The 25,500-nt window shown below is 44.6% G+C and overlaps 1 protein-coding gene across 5 annotated transcripts in view; it reads left to right on the top strand.

The window, feature by feature from the left end:
* The window catches only part of FAM110B (family with sequence similarity 110 member B), a 145,964-nt gene that overhangs the window by 6,528 nt on the left and 113,936 nt on the right, over nucleotides 1-25,500 (top strand). For 2 of the 5 annotated variants that reach the window (XM_047842815.1, XM_047842820.1), the window contains exon 2: nucleotides 11,149-11,247. The exons of the other annotated variants lie outside the window; for them this stretch is intronic. The gene's annotated coding sequence lies outside the window, so the exon portion shown is untranslated. The remainder of the gene's footprint in view (nucleotides 1-11,148; nucleotides 11,248-25,500) is intronic. 5 annotated transcript variants of the gene reach the window in all.

Here is a 25,500-nt window from a genome sequence, read left to right on the forward strand (position 1 = left end):
TGCATCCGGTGGAAGCAGTCTTTCTGATACTTTAAAAACGTGTAGAGAAGGCATTCACAGATTCTTTTGCCCCCAGATGCACAACAGACTGTTAGTGTCAGAGATAAAGGAAATTGGGACGGCCCGGATTCGTCAGGTTCAAGGGGAGTCACAGACGCTGTGTGCACATTCAAAACGGGGTGGCAGAGCCCTTGGGAATCACAAGCTTTATTTCTGTTACACTGGGAGCAAGGCAGGGTGAGGGCAGGGTGAGGGCTCGGTCAGGGCCGTGCGGATTCCAGGCCAAACACTTAGCTGTAAGCCAGCAAGTGGTGGAGCCCATGACCGACAGACTGAGACGAGGTTTTATAGTTGAGTTTTTCTGGGTGCGGAGATCGGCTCTGTGTGAACTTGAGCGAGTTGTGGAGGCTTCTGGAACCTCAGTTTCCTGATCTGTAAAACGGAGATAACGTATAGCATCGGATTGCCCTGAGGGTTAAGTAAGATGATGCTGCCCAATGCCCGGTGCTCCACAGAGATGAGTTGCCGTTACGTGTTACTGTCTCGTAGATTTCGTGCCTTTTTCCATCTGTCTCTTTTTTAAATGTTTGTTTATTTATTTGAGAGAGAAAAAGAGAATGTGGGGTGGGGGGGGGGGAGAGAGAGAGAGAGAGAGAGAGAGAGAGAGAGAATCCCAAGCAGGCTTCACTCCATCAGTGCAGAGCCGGGGCGGGGGTGGGGCGGTGTCAGACTCATGAACCATCGAGATCTTGACCTGAGCCAAAATCAAGAGTCAGACGCCGAACCGACTGAGCCACCCAGGCGCCCCCGTCCATCGCTCTTGTATGTTCTCGTCACACGGGTCACAGGACGAGGGTCACGTTTCCAGAGACTCACCCTGACCGCTGAAGCTGAGGTCGCCCCTTCTCCGACCACCCTTCTTTCCTTCTTTCCCATCGTCCTGCCGCATTTTCTGCCCAGCCCTCATGCCTCACTGAAATTGTGGGATTTGTTTACATATTGAAAATACAGTTTCCAGGGTGAGAGGGATGCTGTCACGGAAGCTGCGGAATCCACGGAAGCTGCTGAATCTCCTAGTTGGCCGGAAACTGTGCCAGGCACCTGGCAGGCTTTCCGACCGGGGTGCGAGCTGAGGAGGTCCTTGCCTGTGGGACCTCGAAGGCCCTAAAGTCCGAGATGCCAGCTTTCAGGCACCTAGTCCCTCTGTACAAACCACAAGAGCAAAAACGATAGAGAAATGCACCCACTGTAAAAATGCAACCAGTGCTTGGGAAACTGTGCTGGCCATTCCAGAAGCCGGCCCTCACGTTGTGGCCACAGCCGTCAGCCTCATAGACCTGCCCGGTCAGCTGCGTGGACTGTGGGCTCTCTCCCCTGCTTCTGAGTTATATTCAGTTACTTGTGATGCCCCATCTCATTGCGATGACTTTGGTTGGGGCATTTTCATGCTGTTTGTATTTTGCAAAAGGAAATTATTTGCATATTCTTTTCCCGGCTTTTAATCTTTCACGGTACTTGCTTGTTGATTGCAGTCTTTGGGTGGAGTTTAGTGACTAATATCAAGGGACTTATTTTCAGATCTCCGTGCAGACACTCCACTGTCGTGGATGTGTGCGCATATTTATTCAAATACACGGACAAGCTCTTTCTTCCCTGGCTACCAGGGGGTCATCGCTTCCACAGTGGGTCAGAAACAGACTGTCGGAAACTAGGAACTCAGACGTGCTGAGAAATACCAGTGAATCCTGACAACGCTCTGTGTCTTGACTATGCAGTCAGAACAAGGTGAAATGGGAAAGCTCATTGTCCTCTTGACTGTGAGTTGGGGATTTAAAAAATCCTTTTAATCTGTCCCCCGGCCTGTGCTCATTCCAGTGATCATTCATTGGAATGTTGTGATTTTTCAGAATCAGATGTTATTCTTCCCAATAAATTTTGTTCTTGTGTAGTGACCATGAGAGGAGAAGAGAGATCTTTGTGTCGGTTCTGAATATGGCCGCTCATGGGTGCGATTCCTCGCCTTTGCGGGCTTTGGTCCAGCCTGCAGCGCGGATCGGGTGTGTGACCACGTAAACCTTCTCCTAGTGCTTTGGTCAGCGTGGCCACCATCTTTGAAGGGATCAGCTAGCTGTCTAGCAGCTCAGTTATTAATTTCGTGGAGATTTTATTCTATCTGACTCCTGTTAGTGGATTGAAATGTATAGCTCTTGTAGGGGGAAGAGTTTTCCAACCGTACGCATCTGCATCTCGTGGTAAGTTAAAATATGTATCAACGTGTGTTGTTTGGAAATTGGTTTTACGTGAATATTCCACCGAAGCGATAGGAGTTCATGTGAGGCATTGAACGCGAGGCATTCAGCTGTTGAAAAGCTCTCTCTGCCCTTCGGACCTTTCCCCAAAGGTGTTTAGGGACCGCGAGTTAGCGATCGAGAGACGGCATCACCGAGACCTTGTAAGGTCAGGACACCAAGACGTGATGAGACGTGTTTATACATTTGGTGTCCGAAATACCTGAATAGCTTCATTTTAATTTGGACCTTGTATTTTATCAGATGGTGTGTTTTAGTCATGCAGACCTTGTGTTAGTCAGGATCCTCCTGAGAAACAGAATCTATAGGTTGCTGTCTCTGCCTCTATCCCTATCTCCGTCTCTTTTTAAGGGAGATTTATTATAAGGAAGTGGCTCGTGCGGGTATGGAGGCTGGGAAGTCCCAGATCTGTCACCTGGAGCCTGGAGACCCAGGGGAGCCCATGGTGTAAGTTCCAGTGTGAGGGGAGGGCAAGACGATGTCTCAGCTCAGAGTCTGGCAGTGATCAGATTGTCCCTTCTCCCCTTTTGTGGTATTCAAGCCTTCCACAGACTAGATGAGGCCCACCCGTGTCGGGGGGTGGGGCGGGGAGGGCAGTCTGCTTCACTCAGTGGACAGGTTCAAGTGTTAATCTCACCCAGGAGCATCCTTCCAAGCACACTCTTGCTTAATCAAGTATCTGGGCACCTGGTGGCCCAGTCAGGTTGATGGGTACACTTCTTTAGTCCTCATGCCAGGCCACTGCCTGTTGCAGGAGAATGGAAGTGACCTCAGTGCTGCTTTTGACCTTGTCCGTCCTCTGAAGTGTCTGGGTGCCCGTGCTGAAATTGTCCGTGTGCTTTGCAGATGGGGTCCCGTGTACCCCAGCGATGCCTACGTGACATGGGGGACGCACCATCGATGAAGCAAAGGTTCATCTTTTTATTTTAGGAGGAAAAGAAAGCTTAGCAAACGTTCATCTTTTTATTTTATTTTATTTTTATTTTTATTTTAGCTTCATCTGTTTTCTTTTTTCCATCACTTTTCAGCCCCTCTATCCCGTCTTGGAACAGAAAGTCATATAAAGGGAATATGATGTCAGCAGGCATTTTTTCCCCTTGCATTTTGATAAGTGAAGAAGCAAAACTCCTGTAAGAAACTCCCCTCTCCCAATAAAAGGGTAAATTCCTCAAACCTGGCGTAGCAAACATACTCGCAAGCAGGACAACTTTTGTCTGTGCTCATAGATTTTTAATCGATTAGTCGATGCTTTGTGGTCTAATGAAATGACAGCGTAGGAATCATGAAAAGCTTGTCTTCGGAAAGGGGTGAATTCTTTCTCCTGCATCTGAGCTGACGCTGACATCAGGAATGTGCCCCGTGAGGGAGAGAGGCCTTCAGATGGATGGTTCTTGCCAGCTCATGCGTAGCATCTTAATACTGAAGTTAGGACCCTGGTCCCCTTTGACATCCTCTCTGTCCCTGAGTCTGAAATATCTCTCCTGCTTGCCCGTCTCGGCATTCTTTTTTTTTTTTAAGTGTATTTATTTTGAGAGAAGGAGAAAGAGAGCATGAGCAAGTGGGGGAGGGGCAGAGAGAGAGAGGGAGAGAGAGAATCCCAAGCAGGCTCCACACTGTCAGCATGGGCTCATCCCATGACCTTGAGATCATGACCTGAGCCGGGTCAGAGAGTAGGATGCTTAAGTGACTGAGCCCCCTGCCTGTCTGCATTCTCGGTGCATCTTCCACCTTAGTCCATTCCTTGGCCATGGCCCTTTCTGTTTCATGGCCTTTCTGTTTCATGGCCTTTCTGTTTCATGGCCCTGCCCTGAACCTTCTTCCCTTTCCTGCCTCTCTTGTACCATCTCCAACATTAGCCGAGGTATCCGTCTATCACCTTGTTCACCTGCTCCAAACCCGGACCGCATGCTCAAAACAAAGTCTTATTAACATGCCATTCCTGTTCTTCCCAGTGTGGCTCCCGTGTGCCTCTGGCATCTCTCTGCATTGCACCTGCTGTTTCTTCTGCCTCGGGCGCCCCTTCGCCTCCGCTCTGCTTCATGCAGTCCTGGCCACCCTAAAAGGCTTCTGTCATGTCTCCTCTTTAATTATTTTCCCTGACCACATATGGTCTGAATGAAAAAGGGCAGAAGAAACAATCATGTTTTTTATGATGTTTAAATAACTTGAATGCAAGGGCATAAAGGTAGATCTCTGCCTCATGACTTATTCTTGTGAATATCTGCTTCAGCCTTAAGCTACCTGAGTGGTTTTGCATCTCAAGATTGAGGTGAATGATTTCTCAGATGCCGAAGGAGTTGGCGGCTGAAATCAAGGCATTACTCTTGGTAATAATCCCAAGAGATCACGGAGAGGACGAGAGGTGCCAGAATCGAGATAAATGCCCTGGTTTTTCAGAAAGTGACAAGAGATTCCAGACCCACACTGTCCAATATGGTGGCCACCCATGACTCCTGAGCACTGGCTGTGTGGCTAGCATGACTTCAGATATCCTGCAGGTGTGATATCTCGGATTTTGCAGATTTCGTTTGAAAACAGAATTCAAAATCACTCATTAATATTTTTCATATTACAAGTTGAAATGATATTTTGGATTGATTGAGTTGAATAAAATATGCTGTCAAAATTAATTTCATCTCCTTCTTTTTAATTTTTAATATACCTACCAAGAGGATTTGAAATGACCTATATGGCTCACATCTATGGCTTGCATTATATTTCCATGGGAGGATGCCGTTCTAGACTCTACAATTCAATTATTTTACTCCCTATCCTTGGCAGTGTTCTAAAACATAGTGTTAACCAGATGGTTGTGTACTCGCAGGGAAGGAAATAGTCATAACTGAAAGCAAGAATCGTTTCACGAAGAACAAATCATGCCAAGCTAACCTCATTTTTTTTTCATAAGGTTACTAGCCTAGAAGATCGGAATGATTCTGTAGATTTCTATTTGGCTTTCTGTAAAAACATTTGAAACATCTCCGCTGATCAGCTCGAGAGCAACATGGAGCCCATAGAATCGTGGTTGATTGCGTGGCTGTGTCTGTAGCTGGTTGAACTCGGTTCTCAGAATATCTTGTATTGATTGTGGTGTCAGGAACAGGTGGGGATGCTCTCAGGCTTCCTGTAGAGCTTGTTCCATTTGGGTGACACGAGGGAACATAAACGAAGGTCGTCTGTGAAGAGGTCAAGTTTGACCAGGTCTGAAAGGAGGCATGCCACACCAGCCACGTTCTGCCGAACGGTCTGGATCCCATTCAGCGAACATATTTATTGAGTTTATATGTGCTCACGGCGCTCCGTTGAGTGCTGAGAATAAAAATTAATAATACATCATCCCTAACCTCAAAATTTCCTCTGGCGAGAAAGAAAACCTCCAATAAAGTCGCACACTCGCTGGTAACGCATCGGTAGAGGCATGTGTGTGTAGGCACCTCACCTCTGCGGCCCCAGAGAATGGTGTAGTATTAATTGGTCTGAAACTAAAATCGTTATCCTTAATGCCTCATATCTAACATATATGGCACCTTCATTTATGAGAGGGTTTTTTCCCCTAATTGGTTTTATTTATATTCTTCCAGCTTTACTGCATTACCACTGACAAAGAAAAATCATACATAGGATATACAGTGTGAAGTTTTGGCGTATGTATGCATTATGAAATGGTGGCCACAGTTAAGCTAAGTAACACATCCACTAACTCATGGAGTTACCTTGTGCGTGTGTGTGTGTGTGTGTGTGTGTGTTTGCACGCGCACGTGTGTGTGGCGAGAACATTTAAGATCTACCCTCTTAGCAAATTTCAAGTAGACATCCGGGTTCACCGGGCCCGTGTGTGTGTGTTCGCACGCGCACGTGTGTGTGGCGAGAACATTTAAGATCTACCCTCTTAGCAAATTTCAAGTAGACATCCGGGTTCACCGGGCCCATGTACTAGAGTGGGTCCTTCAAAACTGTTACTTCTCAAAGAACATTCTGGTTTTGCTAGCTAGGGACAGAAGCGCATAATTCTGCCTTCTGGCCGGGCTTTTGGGACTTCCGTTGAAAATTATGAACCGACTGAGCTCTTAACAATCCAAGAGGCTTATTTGTTGGGGAAGATTCTTCCACGAGTTTACGGAGCCCCTCCACTGCTTTGGTTTTGTCAACTTTGACCTTCCACGTAGGTGGCGCTAGGCAGCATTTGGGTGGCCAGGACTTATCTTGGATCCTTTTAGAATCATCTTCCTGACAGCGTGGCCCTCTTGTCCCTCCTGCCCTCTGTTTGGGTTGAAGACTATTCCAGAGGTGGCCATGACATCTCCCTCTGTGTTTTGGTGGACATGTCAGTAAGTAGCTGTTGCACTGCTATCAGCCGGGGTGTTCTACACTTTACACACTTGAAAATGTGTCAGAAACACGTGAGGCAAATAATTTGATCAGAAACAATAAACTTGAAGCAAAATTTAAGCTCGCCTGTAGCGGCTTAGTAGGAAACTATGCGTAGTGTTTCTCTGTCTTGACCGATTTCTGTGCTTTAATTTTCTCTAGTTTCTTAAACTACCTGGTTCCCTCTGATGACAATTTTTCTTAAAGGTATCTCACATCTTTTGTGAAAGAAGGCAGGGTTCATGGTAAAACCAGAAGAGTTCTTAATGTGATTTTTGGTCTATAAGTTGGTTGTTGAAAATCCTTTGTATTCGGAAGGTAGGAGTTACCTGCGTGACCTTGTTGAAACTTGCGTACTAAATATTTACATTGGGGCGGTCAGGTGTTTAATTCTTTACCTTTTGTGGGTATGAAAAGTATTTAGAGGTCATTTCTTTTTTCCCATCCCCAATTACAAGTTTTATGGAGTCCTGTGGCAGAAAATTTCTTCCAACCTAATTGCCTCTTGGGTAGAACATCTCAAAGGGGGCTTTGGCGATGTCTCTGGGCCACGAGCTGTGCATTCTCTGGGAGGGTGTGGTGACGGAAGCGTGAGGCAGGCATACCCTTGGGATCCTGTGCCTTGGGGGAGGGGGCTGCTGGTGGTCACCTGAGGTTACCCATTTCTTCTGACAACAACACTGCTGTGTTGGTATTACTATGGTCCCGCCTACAGGGACACTGGGGCCAAAAGGTAGCACCAGTGGCATCTTCAAGTCACTGGGGAGCGGAAAAGCTGGTATAGAGCATATACTCAGTGGGCAGAAGGAGGCGTTCCCCCTGCCCCCCCGCCCCAGCCTGCTCTTCCCTTTCCCGGGGTCGCGTGTCTCATTTTCCCGCATTTGCCTTCTCGGGCAGGTGCCTCCCTGCCTGGAGCTGTTCTCAGAGCTCCTGCATTTCACCGTCCCCTGGGATGTCCCTTCTGCCAACCCTGCTCCCCCCCCCAGGCTTGAGAGGGATTGTTGGTGACCCTCTGATGGGTTTTCCTGGAGCACCTTCCCACCCAGACAGGCTGTTTTGGAATTAAGTAGGTTGCAACTGAGACTGACTGGGCTTTACTTAAAGATTTCTTTGAGTACCGCGAATGAAGGCGAATACCTGGCGTTCCAGAATCTTTACCTATGTATATCAAACATGAAATATGACAGCAAGTGCCGAGGCCAGTGTAAGGGGGGGGGGGGGGGGGTTGGGATATCCCAATGGCCGTCCCCCGACCCGCACGTCTCGTCGGATGGAGATGGGCTACTCTCCTGTCCAGACGCCCAGCCCGGCACATTTCTGGGCTCAGCACACAGTAGTTGACTATACTCGAAAAGCCTCTGTGGGGTGGAGGGATTAGTGACTGCATGCTCTGCCGATTGCCCAGCCAAGACCCACAGGGGAAAGTGATATGGAGGCGGGTTTCAACTTAATGAAGGTCACAGCTGACCCAGATCGGAATGGGCTGCCATATAAAGTGGACTTTCCGTTGTTGGGATGGGGAAGTGGGGGTTCGGAGGGAGCTGGGCAGTGGGCTTTCTGTCCCCTGCGCTGAGACCCAGGTTGTTTTCATCCTGACTTCCCAGCTTCACCCACAACCCCCATGGCTGTCGCCATTTCTAGCGGCATCTTTTTGACTTCTCATTTTGGGTTTATTTCATGATGCTTCGCAAGCTGAATCTGCTCCACGGTAGACTTAACAGAATCTATTCAGGGCACTCTCTCAGGGGCACGGTGTTGGAAAATAAGGTCACATCTCTCTTTAACACCAAAGTAAACTGATAACTGCTTGTAAGCAGAGTAGGAGAGGGGCAAAGCGGCTGGCCTTCAGTTTGGGGCATCTGTCACCGTGCTGGAAAGGAGACTGGAGCTTGTGTCTCCTGGGATCAGGGATTTTCTGTGCATCAAGATCCCGGCAGCCGCGGGTGCAGAGTTCTCTTGCCTTCCAATCTCTCTGGCTTGGCAAGTGCCCAAGCAAAACGGGAACTGCTGGGGCTGACTTGGCGAAACAGCTCTTCCTCGAAAGGGCCTTCAAGACTGCCTAATCCAGTGATGCACACTGTTGACCCAGTAAGAATGTCTGGGATTCTGTAGTGTCCTGGGCTACCTTCTTCGGGTAGGAATTGGGGGGGCACTGCGGAGTTTGCTGGTGACAGTGATGCACACAGGTGGCTGTGGGAGCCCCGGATCTGGGTCAGTGACTCCAAAACAGCAGACTTACCTAGAGGGTTAAATACAGATTGCCAGTCGGCGCCCAGAGTTTCTGATTAACAAGGTCCAGGGAGGACCTGAGAGTTTGCATTTCTAACAGGTTCCCTGTGGATGCCGAACTGCTGATCGGGGTGAAATCCTCATTTTAGGGGTGTACCCTGAGAGCCCCCAGGCACAGTAAACTTTGCAGGATCCTGGGCAGGAGGAAGGGAGGGAGGCTCATGGAAGGTGGATGTCTTGTGGGAAAATGCCGCAGAGGGCGGAGTTACAGACGTTCTCCCGACAAAGATCTGCCTTATCACAGGCTTTCATTTCTCATCAAGAATCTGAAACAAAGCTCATAATTTTTAATGTAACACTTCTGCTTAATAAGCTGTGCGTATGTATGTTTTCCCCTAACCATTCTGCTTTCGTCTTTAGTCTGTGTGGATACTCACATTTAAAATATCAGTTGAGGGGTTGCCTGGGTGGCTCAGTCCGTTAAGCATCCGACTCTTGATTTTGGTTCTGATCACGATCTCAGGGTTGTGAGATCAAGCCCCGCATCAGGCTTTGCGCTGGGTATGGAACCTGCTGGAGATTCTGCCTCTCTCCCTTCTACCATTCATGCTCTCTCTCTTTCTAAAAAAAAAAGAAAAAAGAAAAAGAAAAAAAAATTATCAGTTGAGTTATGATTTGCTTTTCAGAGTACCGTTTATTCAACATTTTTAGATGCTTGGGAGCAAGACTATGATAAAACTGTGTTTTATTTTAAAATAAAAATAATTAATGGAAATCTGGAACATATTCAGTTTTCATAAAATATTTTTAAACGTAGTGATTCTGAGGTATTTTCATTAACATAAAAACTTTGAGCCGCAAAAGTGTACTTACTTCCTTAGGTTTAAAAAAATGTTTTTATGACAAAAAAAAAGGCACCTGGATGACCCAGTCAGTTAAGCGTCTGACTCTTGATTTCGGCGTGGGTCGTGATCTCATGAAATTGAGCCCTGCTTTGGCCTCTGTGCTGACAGCATGGAGCCTGCTTGGGATTTTCTCTCTCTCTCTCTCTCTCTCTCTCTCTCTCTCTCTCTCTCCCCCCCCCCTGCCCCCTCCCCTGCTTATGCATGTGTGTATGTGCACTCTCTTTTTCAAAATAAATAAATTCAAAAAAATAAAAATAAAAAATTTTTTTACAAAATGGTATCCTTTTCTTGGGAGTTTTTTTTTTTTTTTTAGCTGATAAATTTGATGTTCTTTATTTTGAAACAGCTAGGCTCTTTTTGTTTTAGGGTACATAAAATTTACACTCTTGGAATAATTTTTCTTATTTCGATAAAAATTAATGTAGATATTATTAACTTGATTAAATTTGGAGGAATATAGTAAAGGTGATTTCTAAATTTACTCTTGGGTCCATAGATAAAAATGCCTTTCATGAACTGAAACATGTCTTTAAAGAGTTACAAGGATTTAAAGTAATGAAATGTGTATTCTATAATTAAAATAAGTCCTATTTGGAAACAAGTGTAACTCAAAGAATATTGAACTATTCCTTATCATATCATTTGACTCATTCTATTTTTACGGCGTAATTATATAGTCGACCCATTTAATCTGAATACCTCACAAAACAGAAACTAGGGTATCTTTTAAACCATTTTAGAATCTGAGAAATCCAATGTCTCTTTGGTGAGTGTGGCCAGAGGGAGCTAGAACATGTATCCTCTGTGGCTCTTTGATGATTTTTTTTTTTTTTTATCTATGAAACGGATACTTTTAGATAAATGGGTATACGGAGCAAAAAGAAGCCTAGGAGTTGAAGTGAAATCTGTATTCTCTGTCTATCATTACATAAGAAGTGACCACGAAACTTGGTGGCTCAAAAAATGATGTGTCTCATCCTCCTATTTCTGTGGGGGTCTGGGGTGTCTCGGGAAATTGCAGTCAGTGCGTTGCTGGGGCTGTGGCCACTGGGAGCCTGGACGGGGCCTGGAGGAGCTACATCCAGGGGGGCTCAGCTGGGTGCCTGGTGCATTGATGCTGGCTGGCTCTTGGTTGGGTGGGTGGACCTCAGTTCCTCCCCACCCGGGGCCTTTCCTACCCCTGTTTGAACTGTTTCGGTCACAGGTCCAATTCTTGGCCAGGAAGACTGGCTCCCCCCCTCCCCAACTCTCCGTAGTCCCCAGGTTTTTGCCGAGGTGCTCCTTTGCTCCAGGAAGTGCTCTAGGGAGACACCTGCAATGTTGTTCATTGCTTCCAGGCGCGGTGATCGGCATGTGCTAGCCTAAAAGGGAACGTGCCGGGTGAAGTTTTCCTGAGGAAGGTCATCCCCGAGCTGAGTCACATCTACCTCCCTAAGGTAGGTGTTGCGTAGGTGAAGGGATGGGCTGGGGGTGGGGGGCTGGGGGGAGAAATTCAGGAGGGAAATTGCAGCCAGATGCACCAGACCAAGTCAGGGAACTGAAGCGTGAAACGGCACAGGCCAGTCGGGGATGCTCCAAGCAATTGAGTTTTACAGCGTAAGCTGAAATGTTCAGGTTGGGGAGGTCGGAGGGATGGAGAAGCCCCGTGTGCCCAGGTAGTGGCGTTTGGACTAGCTTCCGAACCGTGCAGCATGGGCACCTGGTCACGGTACCTGTGCTGCACATTTTCTCGTTCATTCCTTCAGCAAAGACTTGAGCACCTGTTAGGTCTGAGGCGTGGCACGGCTCCACTTCTGAAAGGTGGAGATGTCTCCATTGTATAGAGGAGAGCCTCGTTGAGGGAGATGAATTGACTTGCCAAGGTCATGTAGCCCGTGACGCGGGGGCTCCGAGTGTCTGTCCGCATCGGTGTGAAAACCTGAAGGTACAGATGAGATGCAAACTGGTTTTTTTGTAAGAATCACCTGAGACACGTATTTACAGTAAAGATTTCAAGGCCTCGCCTTAGGCTTATTTATTTCTGGGGGAGGGGCCTCGGGTGATGCTTGGCTATTGGTGAAGTCGAGAACCTGGCTTTGCTTTGGGCTTGAACTTTACACAGTGTGGGTAGGGAAATCGGGAGAGATGTAATTATTGATATGGCTAATTTTAAGTCTACTCTCTTGTTACTTGTGTTCTGTTTATTTGATGGGTTTGTCCTTTCGTTCTGCCTAAGTTTGGATTTATCAAGTATTTTTTATTAAACATCTTTTTAAATGTTTATTTATTTTTGAGACAAAGGGAGGCAGAGCATGAGCAGAGGTGGGAAGAGAGAGAGAGGGGAGGCACAGAATCCAAAGCAGGCTCAGGCTCTGAGCTGTCAGCACAGAGCCCGACGCCAGGCTCGAACTCACGGACCGTGAGATCATGACCTGAGCCGAAGTCGGACGCCCAACCGACTGAGCCACTCAGGCACCCCTATCAAGTATTTTTTAGTATGCCATTTTATCTCCTTGGCTGTTTAGCCAAGGTTTGTTTTTATTTTTTACTGGTTGTTCTAAGGATCCAGCTATTTAATATTGAATTCATATTACAACTCTCAGTTTAATCTGAGAACCTTACAACAATACATTTCCATTTACCCTCTGCTGATCTGTTGTTATATATTTTGCTTCTACCTAAGTTATCAACCTCACAAGACAATAGTATGTTTTGCTTTGTAGCCAATTATCTTTTTTAAAAAAGGTAAAAAAAAAAAAGAAAAAAGAAAAACCTTTAAAATATTTATACACACTTTTACCATGCCTACACTCTTTACTCCTTCTTGTAGATCGGAGTTCTTCTGTTTGGTGTCATTTGCATTCAACCCGAAGAACTTCCTGCATCATTTCCTGTAATGTGGATCTGCTCATGACAAATTCTGGCTTCTATTTCTCCTAATGAGAAACTGGCCGTCATTAATATCTTTGTATGTAATGTGTTTGTTCCCTCTTGCTATTGAGTTATTTGTTTGTTTATTATACCTTTGCTTTTTATGTTTAGCTTTCAGAAATTAGACCGTGATATGTCTAGGTATGGTTTTCTTTGTATTTTTCTGCTTTGGATTCATTGAGCATCTTGAGTTAGCGGTTTGATGTTTTTCAAATTTGGTACATTTCATTCACATTCCTTAAAATATTTTAAATACCATCATTCTCTCTCCTCTACTCATATTTTGGATTGTTTGATATTATTTCTCAAGTCATTGCTACTTAGTTCATTTTTTTTCTTTCTCTTTTTCTCTGTTTAATTTGGAAAATATAAGATTACTGACTTGTTCTTTTGAAATGTCCAGTTAGCAGACCCATTCAATAAACGTCTTTTTTTCCAGATTTTCACTTTGTTAATTTTTTCTTTTTAATCTCAGTATTATTAATATACCATGTTCTATTAGTTTCAGGTGTAGAATATAGTGATTCACAATTCTATACATTACTCAGTGCTCATCATAAGTGTACCATTTAATCCCCATCACCTATTTAACCCATCCCTCCTCCCTCTTCCCCTCTGATAACCATCAGTTTGTTTTCTGTATTTAAAAGTCTGTTTCTTGGTGTGTTTCTCACTTTTTTTTCTTTGCTCACTTGTTACTGAAAGCCCACATACAAATGAAATCGTATGGTATTTGTCTTTCTCTGACTGATTTATTTCAATTAGCGCAGTACCCTCTAGATTCATCCATGTTGTTGCAGATGGCAAGATTGCACTCTTTTTTATGGCTGAATAATATTCCTTTGTGTGTGTGTGTGTGTGTGTGTGTGTGTGTGTGTGTAAAACACATCTTCTTTATCCATTCGTCTATTGACGGACACTTGTGCTGTTTCCATAGTTTGGCTATTATAAATAATGCTGCTGTAAGCACAGGGGTGCACGTATCACTTTGAATTAAAAATTTTTTGTGTACCTTTTGGGTAAATACCCAGTAGTGCCGTGACCGGGTGGTAGAGTAGTTCCGTTTGCAATTTTTGAGGAAACTCCATATCGTTTTCCAGAGTAGCTGCACCAGTTTGTGTCCCCCCTGGCAGTGCAGGAGGGTTCCTTTCTTTTTCCCATATCCTTGACAACATGTGTTGTCCTTGTGTTGTTGATTTGAGTCATTCTGACAGGTGTGAGGCGATATCTCATTATAGTTGCGATTTGTGTTTTTCTGATCCTGAGTGATGTTGAGCATCTTTTCACGTGTCTGTTGGCCATCTGGATGTCTTCTTTGGAAAAGTGTCTATTCATGTCTTCTGCCCATGTCTTCACTGGATTATTTGCTTTTTGGGTGTTGAGTTTGTAAGTTCTTCATTAGATTTTGGATACTAACACTTTATCCTGCATGTCATTTGCAAATATCTTCTCCCATTCCGTCGGTTGCCTTTTAGTTTTGTTGATTGTTTCCTTCACTGTGCAGAAACTTTTTATTTTGATGTAGTCCCGATAGCCCACCTTTGCGTTTATTTCCTTTGCCTCGGGAGATATCCCATCCAAGAAACTTTTTATTCAAATGCTGTATTTTTAGATTTTTATTTAGTTCTGTTTTAGAATTTCTATTCTGTACTAATGTATCTCAGATCTTCTCCCATTGTACACTTATTTTTCCGTATTTTCTTTTTTTTTAACATTTATTTATTTTTGAGAGAGCCTGAGTGTGTGTGCTGCGGGTGGGGGAAGGGCAGACAGGGAGAGAGAATTCCAAGCAGGCTCCATGCTGTCAGCACAGAGCCTGATGTGGGGCTCGATCTCAGGAACATGAGATCATGACCTGAGCGGAAATCAGGAGTTGGATGCTTAGCCGACTGAGCCACCCAAGCACCCCTATTTTTCTATATATTCTTCAATATATTTTTTTTGTAGTTGTGTTAAAGTTCTTAACTACTTATTTCATTAATGGAGTTGTCTGTGTTTCTTTTCTTATTGACATGTGTTAATTCTTAATTATGGATCACATTTTCCTGTTTCTTTGTATATTTCATAATTTTAAAAATTGTACCCTAGGTGGTGTAAATAAAACAGGAAAGACTGAAGTATAATATTTTGTTTGGTTCAGATCTCAGAGCCTGCCTGCTCTTTCTTCATAATGGAGATTAGGGTGAGGAACTGAATATTCAGATCCCTCAGAATTTAGCTAAACTATGGGTTATATACTTTCAATTAAAATGAGTTCACCTGATACTCCTTTTTTTTATTATCTCAGCATTTCATCTGGGAGAGGCTTGGACTACCGTTTTAGATGTTTTGATTCCCCTTTGTCCTCAGAGATTGAAATACCATGAGAATGCATGGGCTCTGTGATTTCCCTTGGCTTTCTAGCGTCTTCACTGTTGCTCTCTTGTCTGTTTTTGCACAGGAGGGTATGGGGGGTAGATTGGAAGACTTACTAGGAAAGGTGATTTGCTGCTGCATTTTTGGTTCTTCCAGATTCCAGTCTGTCTGTCCTACCGGTTCGCACTGTCCTGTAACACTGGTCTCTGTCCGTGTTCCTGCCAGGTCAGGTCCGTCCGTGGACTGCTTCCTCCCCGCTCTTCAGACTAGCCAGGCTCAGCCTATGCAGACATGCACCCTAGGCTGGCTTTCAGCTTGCCTGTGAAGGGCTTGTTTCTTACTGAATGTGGGTCATCGAGGCTTCTGTGCATTTACTACCCTTTGCTGGACGCCCAGAAAAGTATATTTTTATTTGGTCCGGGTGAAATTTCTCGTTACCATGAGATCAAAGGCCTTTCTACGTGCTCTGTGTCGTAATTGGAAATGGAAGGCTCATTGTACACTTATTTGAAAGCAAATACCCAAAACTTTGAAATCCAACAGTGAGCTCCCTGGGTTCCGGTGGGGTTCGACTGGTGGAAAACACCGGCAGGTGGTTGGCGTGAGGTGATGTGGCGGGATTCTCACACAGAGAGAGTCGTGACGCTGAGGCTTTTTATCCAGGAGGCAACTTTTATTCATGCCGGCACCGCTCAGGTGGTTTGTGCCCCAAGATCTGGGCGCCGCACATCACGTGGCGTAGTTTTTTAATACATTTTCTCTTTCTTTGTCTCCCGTATATGGTAACACATGTAAACATGCAGTCTGATTAAGCAGGCTCAGTTGACAAGGTCATGAGGGATGTTGTCACGTAGGCGCGTAGCCAGGTTACCTTGGAAGTTTTCTCTCCCTTTTTTCTCCCTCCTTAGGGAGGGGACCCTACCACGGTGAAAGTGCTGAGTGACATTCTTCCACTTTTTCCTTTCTCCCAAGACGAAAATCTGGGACCTACGCAATTCTAATGAGCCAACCCTAGTTACCGGTAGCGGACAATAAAACACGATAGTCCGCAAGAGAATAAAAATAAAATCAAACGTTGTTCCCTGGCACTTGCTGTGAGGCAGACTTCTTTTCAGTCGTGAAACTGCCCGATCAAATGCAAGTCGGGAAGCAGGAAAAGTTAAAGAGGCGTACATAAAGTGAACCCAGAGCTGTCTTAGTCTGTTTGGGCTGCTGTAACAATCTACCAGAGACTGCGTAGCTTAAATAATGATCATTTGTTTCTAACAGCTCTGGAGGCAGGGAAGTCCAAGATCAAAGTGTGGGCAGATTCCGTGCGTCAGGAAGGCCCGTTTCTTGGCCCGTAGACAACTGTCTTGTCTTGTGTCCTCACAGGGCAGAAGGGGTCTCTTGTGTCTCTTTTGTAAGGGCACTAATCCCATTCAGGAGGGCTCCACCCTCATGACCTAACGACCCCCCCAGTGGTACTGCTTCCTAATACTATCGCAGTGGGTTCATTGCAATAACATTACTACCACTGCGGGTCCAACCATGAAGGATTATTTACTCTATTTCGGGTTTCAAGCCAGTGGTCGTAAATGTATTATCCTTTAACTCGGGACAACTCTGAGTAGAACGGAGATTTAAGTTGGGAATTGTTTGACTACAGAACATGCACCTTTAACCACTAAGCTATAAGTACTCCCTTATTTAACCACTTTTTAACCCTTGTTTAACTTATGTGGTGTATTATACCACATAATATACCCCCTCATTTTTTGGGGGGTGTTATATTTGTCTTATCCGTTACTTTTTGATCAGTCGGTAGTATTTTTATCCAATACCTAGTTTTTTTTTGCGAACATTGATTTGAGATGGATATAAAAGAATTCAAAGACTGTGTTTCTGAAACATATAATTCGTTTGGCGAAGGCTTACATAAAATAGCCACATAGCCAGAAACTACTGCAAAAGATCATATAATAACTGCTATATTTGATGGAGCAAGCTGTATTTTTTATCGTGCAATTTAGTATTACCGTGAAGATCGCAAAATTGCCTTAAATGTGATGGAGCCATTAATTTGATGTTTACCAGTGGTGTCGCTCTTTCCTGGCCATTTATTTTGACACGAATTTTCCCAAAGCCCTAAAGCTAGGGCACAGCAGACATCAAAAATGAAACGTTCAGTCCCGGGTGTAACTGTACCCTGACTTATTTTACAGACACGCCAGGTGGCCTGGCTCGCACTCCCCACCCTCTCGATTGCCGGAAGCAGCCTTGAGAAGGGAGCCATGAGCAGCACTGAATGCTGGTCTTCCTGGATCCCACTAGTGCAGTCAGACTCTTGCTGTAATAAACACAGGGACTTCTATTGGGACCGTCCATCCGCAAGGGCCTCACTGGAGAGACTCGTCTGGCTCTGCACTTACATCCTAAGGGCAAAGACTTTCCCGGGTTACGTGTAGACGCAGGCTAAGGCATGGATGAACCTGGAAGACTTAGGCTACGCAAAATGAGCCAGTCACAAAAGGACAAATGCCAGTGAATCCCACTTACATGAGGTCCCTAGAGAATTCGTGGAGACAGAAAGAATGGTGGATGCTGAGTATTGGATGAGGGAACAGGACACAGAATTCACTCATTCATTAATTTGTATTTAATGGGTACAGAACGCCAGTTTTTCAAAGTGAAAAGAGTTCTGAGGATGGGTGGTGGTGATGATTGGACAAGAATAGGAATGTGTACTTAACGACACTGAGCTGTATGCTTAAAAATGGTTAAGATGGGGGGGCACCTGGGTGGCTCAGTCGGGTAAGCGTCCGACTCTTGGTTCGGCTCAGGTCACGATCTCACGGTTCATGGGTTCAAGCCCCACGTTGGGCTTTGCGCTGACAGCGTGCAGCCTGCTTGGGATTCTCCCTCTCTCCCTCTCTCTGCGCCTCCCCACTCGTGCTCACTGTCTCAAAATAACTAAACGTTTTAAAAAATGGTTAAAGATGCTAAGTTTTATGTTATGTGTATTATACCACTATTTAAGAAATGTAACGATATAAAACATGATGGAAAGTATGCATTTCGATGCTGATAAGAAAAAGAAGTGCCCAGTAGATTGTGTTACATTTTATTGACATCATGCCTAATTTTTATAGGATAGCAGAAAATGCCAGTGTTGATGTTGGCATTGTTCTATACTTGCTTATTAATGAGACAAATAGCTTTTTTAGAGAAAGCTAAAAGTAGAGATTCTTTGGCCTGAAATCATTGCCACCCACTCTGGAAAGTACTTGAAAGGGACTCTGGTGATACTTCTCACCTAGACAAAGGGCCCCAGACCTTGGCATTGTTAAACAGAGATTTGTCTCTTGAGGACCAAATAAAAAACAACAGTGTGGGAAAGCCGCTGTGCCTGCATGTTTGATGAACATAACTAGTGTGTGTGTGTGTGTGTGTGTGTGTGTCTTACAAACAGTTTAATTAATAGAGTCCCTGCAGTCCACATTGAATATATTATGAAGACTAATTGTTTTCAATTTATTATTTATTTTGAGAGAGAGAGAGAGAGCGTGTGAGCCAGGGAGGGGCAGAGAGACAGGGAGAGAAAGAATCCCAAACAGGCCCCATGCTGTCAGTGCAGAGCCCAAAGGGGGTCTCGAGCCCACGAACCATGAGATCATGACCTGTGCTGAAATCAAGAGTCAGATGCTTACCGGACTGAGCCACCCAGGCACCCCAGGGCACCCCTTCTTTGAAGGAAAAAAAAGGTGAGGGGAGACTCGAATCTGATCAACACCTTTTTTGGGATTGGGAGATGCCTTGTAGGATGGGAAATCGCCAGTTTATAATCATAGAAGAGAAAAGAATTTTGTTGACATAACGTTGTGGCCTGGTGAGGTTTTTTTAAGTACTATTACATAATTTTTATAATTTTGAGGGAGGTAGTGATTAATTTAATAGATACTGGGTCAAAAAGTGTAGCTTATAAAAGTAGAATTATCATATGCCCCAGATATTCTGCTTCTGGGTATACGCCCGAAAGAATGGAAAGCGGGGTCTCAGAGATATTTGTACACCCACGTTCACAGCGGTATCATTTATGGTAACTATAATGTACAAGCAACTCAAGTATCTGTCAGTGGATGAATGAATAAGCAACCTCTGGTATGTCCCTAGAAAGCCATACTATTCAGCCTTGAAAAGGAAGGAAATTCTGACACGGGCTACAATAGGGGTGACCCTTGAAGACATCACACTAAGTGAAGTAGGCCAATCGCAAAAGGACAGATACTGCCTGATTCCACTTATGTAAAATACTCAGAGCGGTCGCGATCATAGAGACAGAAAACAGTTGCCAGGGACGGGGCGGGCGGGGGTGGGACCTGTTGTTTGATGGGTCCAGAGTTTCCGTCCTACAAGATAAAAAGAGTCCTGTGGATGGATGGCGGTGATGATTGCACAACGTTAGGAATGTGTTTAAGAGCACTGAACTGTACACGTAAAAACCGTGTAAGGTGGTAAATTTTGTGTTGGGTATTTTACCGCCACAGAAAATGAAAAAATAATAGCAATTTAAAGATCGGTCTCCAGAGACGATCGATGCTTTTTGGCGTAGGTTATATAGTAAGTTCTTCATTCCCATGTGTCTTCTTGAAAGAAGTCTTTTCCATAAGGTAGGTTAATAAGGGGTTTTGCACGGAAAATTTTGAGTAACTTACAAAACATACGTTTTCTACAACGGTTTCTGCTGGACAAAGAGGTACAGTGACTTTGGAAGGATGAATCTGACAAAAAAAGAATCTCTTCGTGTATTTTGGATTTAGGAAATCTCTGGTGGTGTACAAGTTCGAAAAATTTCAAGGAAGGAAGCTCCTGTATTCTTTCTTTCCCAAAGTAGCATGTTAGTCCTACAGAACGTATCAAAACTACCCTTGTTTATATTCACGTCCATGCCCGTAAATAACTTGTCCCACCCACACCTGCTGGCACACACAGCTACTTACATACACTGTCGGTTTTGTGATTTTGTTAATCTTTTCGAAATGAGATCTTTCAGGTACTGACAATCACCAAAACCCTGGAAAATGGTATTAGTAATTGGATCATAGCCAATCAGTTACGTCCTCGATTTTTTAAACATGGATTTGTATAATAAGCTCTGTGTTGGGTGTTACAAAATGAACTTTGGAAATGTGCAGCGTTCTTTCTAAAAAAATGTGTTGTTTGGAACCAGGTGCATTTATCCTTAGGATACACTTGTGACACGGATATTGTAGTAAGCACTTGAGGGGTTTTCCATGATGACATTTTTCAGAAATTTCTGTCTTGACTCTAACCTTTCTTTTCCCAAATGGGTTTTGCTAGTAAGTGTTACTGTTTATAGAGAATCAGTGAGCAAAAGTGATGGGATACATTTGAGTGAATTTCATGAAACTTTTAAGTGTGCTTTTTCTTTTTTTGTCAAGCCTAGGGAAATATAGGTATCTGTTTAAACTTAGTGCAGTTAAATTAATTATTGGAATACATAAAAAGCCTCTTTTTCAGGTGCTTAGGTGGCTCAGCCGGTTGAGCATCTGACTTCACCTCAGGTCATGGTCTCATGGTTCGTGAGTTCAAGACCCGCATTGGGCTCTCTGCTGTCTTCCCAGAGCCTGCTTCAGATCCTCTGTTCCCCTCTCTCTCTGCCTCTTCCCCCCCCCTCAAAAATAAACAAACATTTTTTAAAAGCCTCTTTTTAAACTGCCTTCACAGCATGTGAGGAGTATTATGTCAGGTGATTATGGTCTTGTTGGTTTGAACCTCCAGAAGATTCTTCAGTGGTATAATCCTGTCTTTTTGGGAAAAAAAGGTAATTTTCTAGGCTTAGAAATCAGTGATTCATAATCCAGTGACTCCTAGGTGCCTGGCAATTTTACACATTTTGTTGAGACATCTTATTGCGAAGTAGGCAGTATTTCCATTCGTTAAGGGAAAACCAGGCAGGACGAGGCGGCTGAGACATCGGCATTTAGTGAGTATTTGCCATGTACTGGTTCCTTCATTACCTCCTTTATGATACACTGGCACATCGTCCTCACAATGGCCCTTCGAGGTAAGGGCTATAATTATCTTCATTTTATAGACTACGAAACCTGGGCTGTAAGAGGTCAAGTTAGTTACTCAAAGTCACTTAGTTGGTGAAGGCGTGGAAGCAGGATTTGAGCCCAGCTGACTTTGCAACAGCCGAGCGCGTCCATTGGGTAATCATTTTGGTTCTAATATTCTATCCCAACTAGGGCTGCTTGGATTCTTTAGAAAAATGCCCACGTGTCTTCTGTAGCTCCAGGACAATAGCATTTGTCTGGGCTTCCTCTGTGTCTCCTGCGTAACCCAAGTTGATACACTGCTCATGGGTATAAGGGCAGACGGGACATACAGAACTGGGCTACCTTGGAATCCCTGACTCGTCGAAAATACCTATAAAGTGTCACAACCTGGGCGAAATCCTAGGGGTTCGATAACCAGGCAGGGGGTTTAAGGTTTAGCAGGGAGATGCAGCCATAACTAATCTTTGTATACGGGGTGAGCGTTTTCCTGGAGACCAGTAAGCCGCCGTGGGCATGGAGCGGGGGGGGACGTGGTAAAGCATGGAATTCTTCTCGCAAGAGGGCTGGGATGGACTCTGTGAAGGCCGTGGGGGCTGAAGGCTCCAGACACACATCAGGAGGTGTGGGGTAGTTCAGACCGCGAGTGGCACGTACACGGTGAAGGCAAGAAAAAGTGTGGCCCTGTGATCATGTTCTGCAGTGATTCAAAACTGCTGGACACAGCGTATGAGGGAGAGTGACAGGCGAAATTGATAGGGGGCCCTGTCTGCCAGCCTGCGGGGTGTTGGGCCCGGATCCTGGAGTGATCAGTGACCGAGAGCCCCTGAAAGAGCACAAGCATTGTGGGCACGGGGGTGGGTGGGGGCACACGGTCCTAAAAGGATACGAGAAAGATTGATTTGGCCACCGCACGGAAGCTTGACAATCTGGGCGTTGAGAGACGGGCTGTGGGATGACAGGTAGCATGTTACCATGAAGTCTTAGAAATAGAACGTGGCTGAATTCTCAGCTCAGTAAACTTGTGCTGCCAAGTCTCCCTACGTCACGAGGCAGCGTCTTCAAATTTGACATTGTTCAGGCGTGGGCGGGGGCGGGGTGGGGAAAATGGGTGATGGGCACGGAGGCACTTGTCGGGATGCGCGCTGGGTGTTGGATGTAAGGGATGAATCACTGGGTTCCGCTCCTGAAGCCAGGGCCACACGGTATGTTAACTGACTTGAATTTAAATAAATACATAAAAAAAAAAAAAGACGACGTCGCGATTGCTCAGTGATGCTATGTTGATATCACGAGCTACCTTTGCTCCTCTAACTCCTGCCATTCAGAATAGTGTCTCCTCCTTCCTACGTTCCACCCCCCACTCCCCTAGTTGATTGAAATGTATTTCTTGGGCCTTTTCCTATCTGCCCATGTTTCAGTGTGCCAAGGTCCGACAGTATCCAACACCCCGATCAGCCTGGGTTGTATAGGAGGCACGGGGTAATTCCAGGCTCATACATCATCTTGGGGACTTAGCGGTGGGCGGATGGCAACATGCAGAAGGTTCGGGCACCTAAGCTGGACTTCAGAATGAGACTTGTAATGCGTACGTCCAGAGCGTAATAGAGCATTACCCTTCCACCTGTATGGTTGATGCAGTTAGAGCAGAGTAGTACTTCTGTGTATTTGTTTTTATTTTTCAAAAAATTTTTTAGGGGCGCCTGGGTGGCGCAGTCGGTTAAGCGTCCGACTTCAGCCAGGTCACGATCTCGCGGTCCGGGAGTTCGAGCCCCGCGTCAGGCTCTGGGCTGATGGCTCAGAGCCTGGAGCCTGTTTCCGATTCTGTGTCTCCCTCTCTCTCTGCCCCTCCCCCATTCATGCTCTGTCTCTCTCTGTCCCAAAAATAAATAAACGTTGAAAAAAAAAAATTTAAAAAAAAATTTTTAACATTTATTTATTTATTTCTGAGAGAGAGACACACACAGCACAGCGGGGGAGGGGCAGAGAGAGAGAGAGGGAGACACGGAATCCGAAACGGGCTCCAGGCTCCGAGCCGTCAGCCCAGAGCCCGACGCGGGGCTTGAACCCACGAACCGGGACATCATGACCTGAGCGGAAGCCGGACGCTCAACCGACTGAGCCACCCAGGCGCCCCTACTTGTGTGTATTTGTTTTCAGTGTGATACTTTTGTTAGTTCAGCCTGTAATTTTACCAGTATTTTATGTATATGTAACACTTGAGTGATAAACTCAAGCTCATAGGTCTTTTTCAGATTAATTACTTTATCACTCCTAACCGCAGAGTGTGTTACTTACATTTTTTCATTGATAAACTTAGGAGGGGCAAGGGCTCTTTCTTACTTAATCTTGGTGTCTTTTTCCATCTAGTTACCAACACGTGGCAGCCCCTCGGGGAATATTTGCTAAATGAATGCCATTTTCCCTTATATCTGACACTAACGCTATAAAATTATCCCATTTTTATACATGTAGAATCACTGTTATGTAATATTGTAGCCATTTTTAACCTCTGAATCAGCTATAATTTTGATAAGCCTACCTTGCATCCTTATTTACATCATAGATAAGCTTGTCCAGTAGACCAGCTCAGAGCCTTGTGGATGCTTAAAAAGTGTTTCCCAATTAACCTATCAAAGAGTTTTAAATAATAATTTGGGAGTTGATTTATAATCTGACCCATATTTCTTCACATTTCCATACTTGTTGGGTTTTTTTTGTCTCTGCATTTATTGATAATTCTTCAATCTCCTATGTATTACCCCACATGGATCATCAGTAGTTTTAGGAAGATTATCCGCTTACAATGAGGGGGAGTTTATTTTAGACTAAATATTATTAGCTCATTTTTTTGGAAATCTGTTATAAGGCTACAACCTATCGGAAGTTGTAGAAAAATGGAAGAATTTAGTTTCCCTATCAGCAATTTGACTATTGGGTTTTTTTTCTTTTTCTTTTTTGGTGGTCTCTAGGTACTTACCCATCATCGATTGCTATAATCTTTATTAAGTATTGGAAGATGTTGGGGCGCCTGGGTGGCTCAGTCAGTTGAGTGTCTGGCTCTTGATTTCAAAAGCCTCAGGTCATGATCTCACGCTTCGTGAGTTCGAGCCCCACATCAGGCTCACACTGACAGTGCACAGCCTGCTTGGGATTCTCTCTGTTTTCCTCTCTCTCTCAAAATAAATAAATAAACTTAAAAAAATAAAGTATTGGAAAATGTTGAGTACATTTTTAGGTTTTATTAATGAGATTGCTGATTTTCAAGTTAAATGACGGTGGCACTGAGTTTTGTTTGTTCTTAATCAGGTTTGTTTAGTTATACTGTGTATGCAATTAAGTTCACTGATTTTAAGGGTATAATTCAGTGAATTTTCACAAATATGCCCGATCGAGGCACCTGGGTGGGTGGCTCACTTGGCTGAGCGTCCAGCTCAGGTCATGATCTCTTGGTTCATGAGTTCAAGCCCCACATCAGGTTCACTGTTCTCTGTGCAGAGCCCGCTTCAGATCCTCTGTCCCTCTCTCTTTCCCCATCCCCCACTTGCACTTGCTCAAAAATAAATAAAACATTAAAAAAATTAAAAAACAACAACAACAAATGTGCACGATCATGTAGCAGTACTCCTACCATGACAAAGATCATTTCCTTCCCCCTGCCCCCAGCATGTTCTATCATCCCTCTCTGCATTCACCGCACCCTGGCCCCTGGCAATAATTGATCTGCTTTCCTTGCTAGAGTTTTGCCTTCCAAAAAAAGTCTATGTAAATGGATTTATGCATATGGTCTCTTGTGTTTGGCTTCTTAGTATAACGTTTTTGAGACTGACTTACGTTATCGTATGCATCAGTAATTCTTTTCTTTTTATGACTGAGTTGTGTTCCTTTGTGTACTACACCATAATTTGTTTCCTTCTTTATCAGTTGGTGGACATTTGCATTCTTTCAAGTTTGGGGTTATTATGAATAAGGCTACTCTCCGCATTCTTGTGTAAGTCTTCAGCATTTGGGTCTTTAAATTTCTCTTGGGCAGATGCCTCAGAGTGGAATTGCTGGGTCATCTGGTGTGTGTTTCACTTTATAGGAAACTGCCCAATTATTTTTCAAAGTGCCTGTAACGTGTTGAATTTTCTGCCAGCAGGTGTATAAGGATCCCAGTTGCTCCGTTTCCTTGCAAACACCTGGTATTTTTGCTGTTTTAAAAGTTGGTCATTCTTGTGAGTTTCTAGTGGTATCTCATTAAGGTTTTGCTTTGCATTTTCCTGCTGACTATATTGAAGCTTTCTTCTTGTGCTCACTTGGCATTTGTTTATTTTCTTCGTTGAAGGTGTTTAAATCTTGGGGCACCTGGGTGGCTCAGTCGGT

Source organism: Prionailurus viverrinus, chromosome F2 (genome assembly GCF_022837055.1).
Source record: "Prionailurus viverrinus isolate Anna chromosome F2, UM_Priviv_1.0, whole genome shotgun sequence".
Classification (NCBI taxonomy): Eukaryota; Metazoa; Chordata; class Mammalia; order Carnivora; family Felidae; genus Prionailurus; species Prionailurus viverrinus.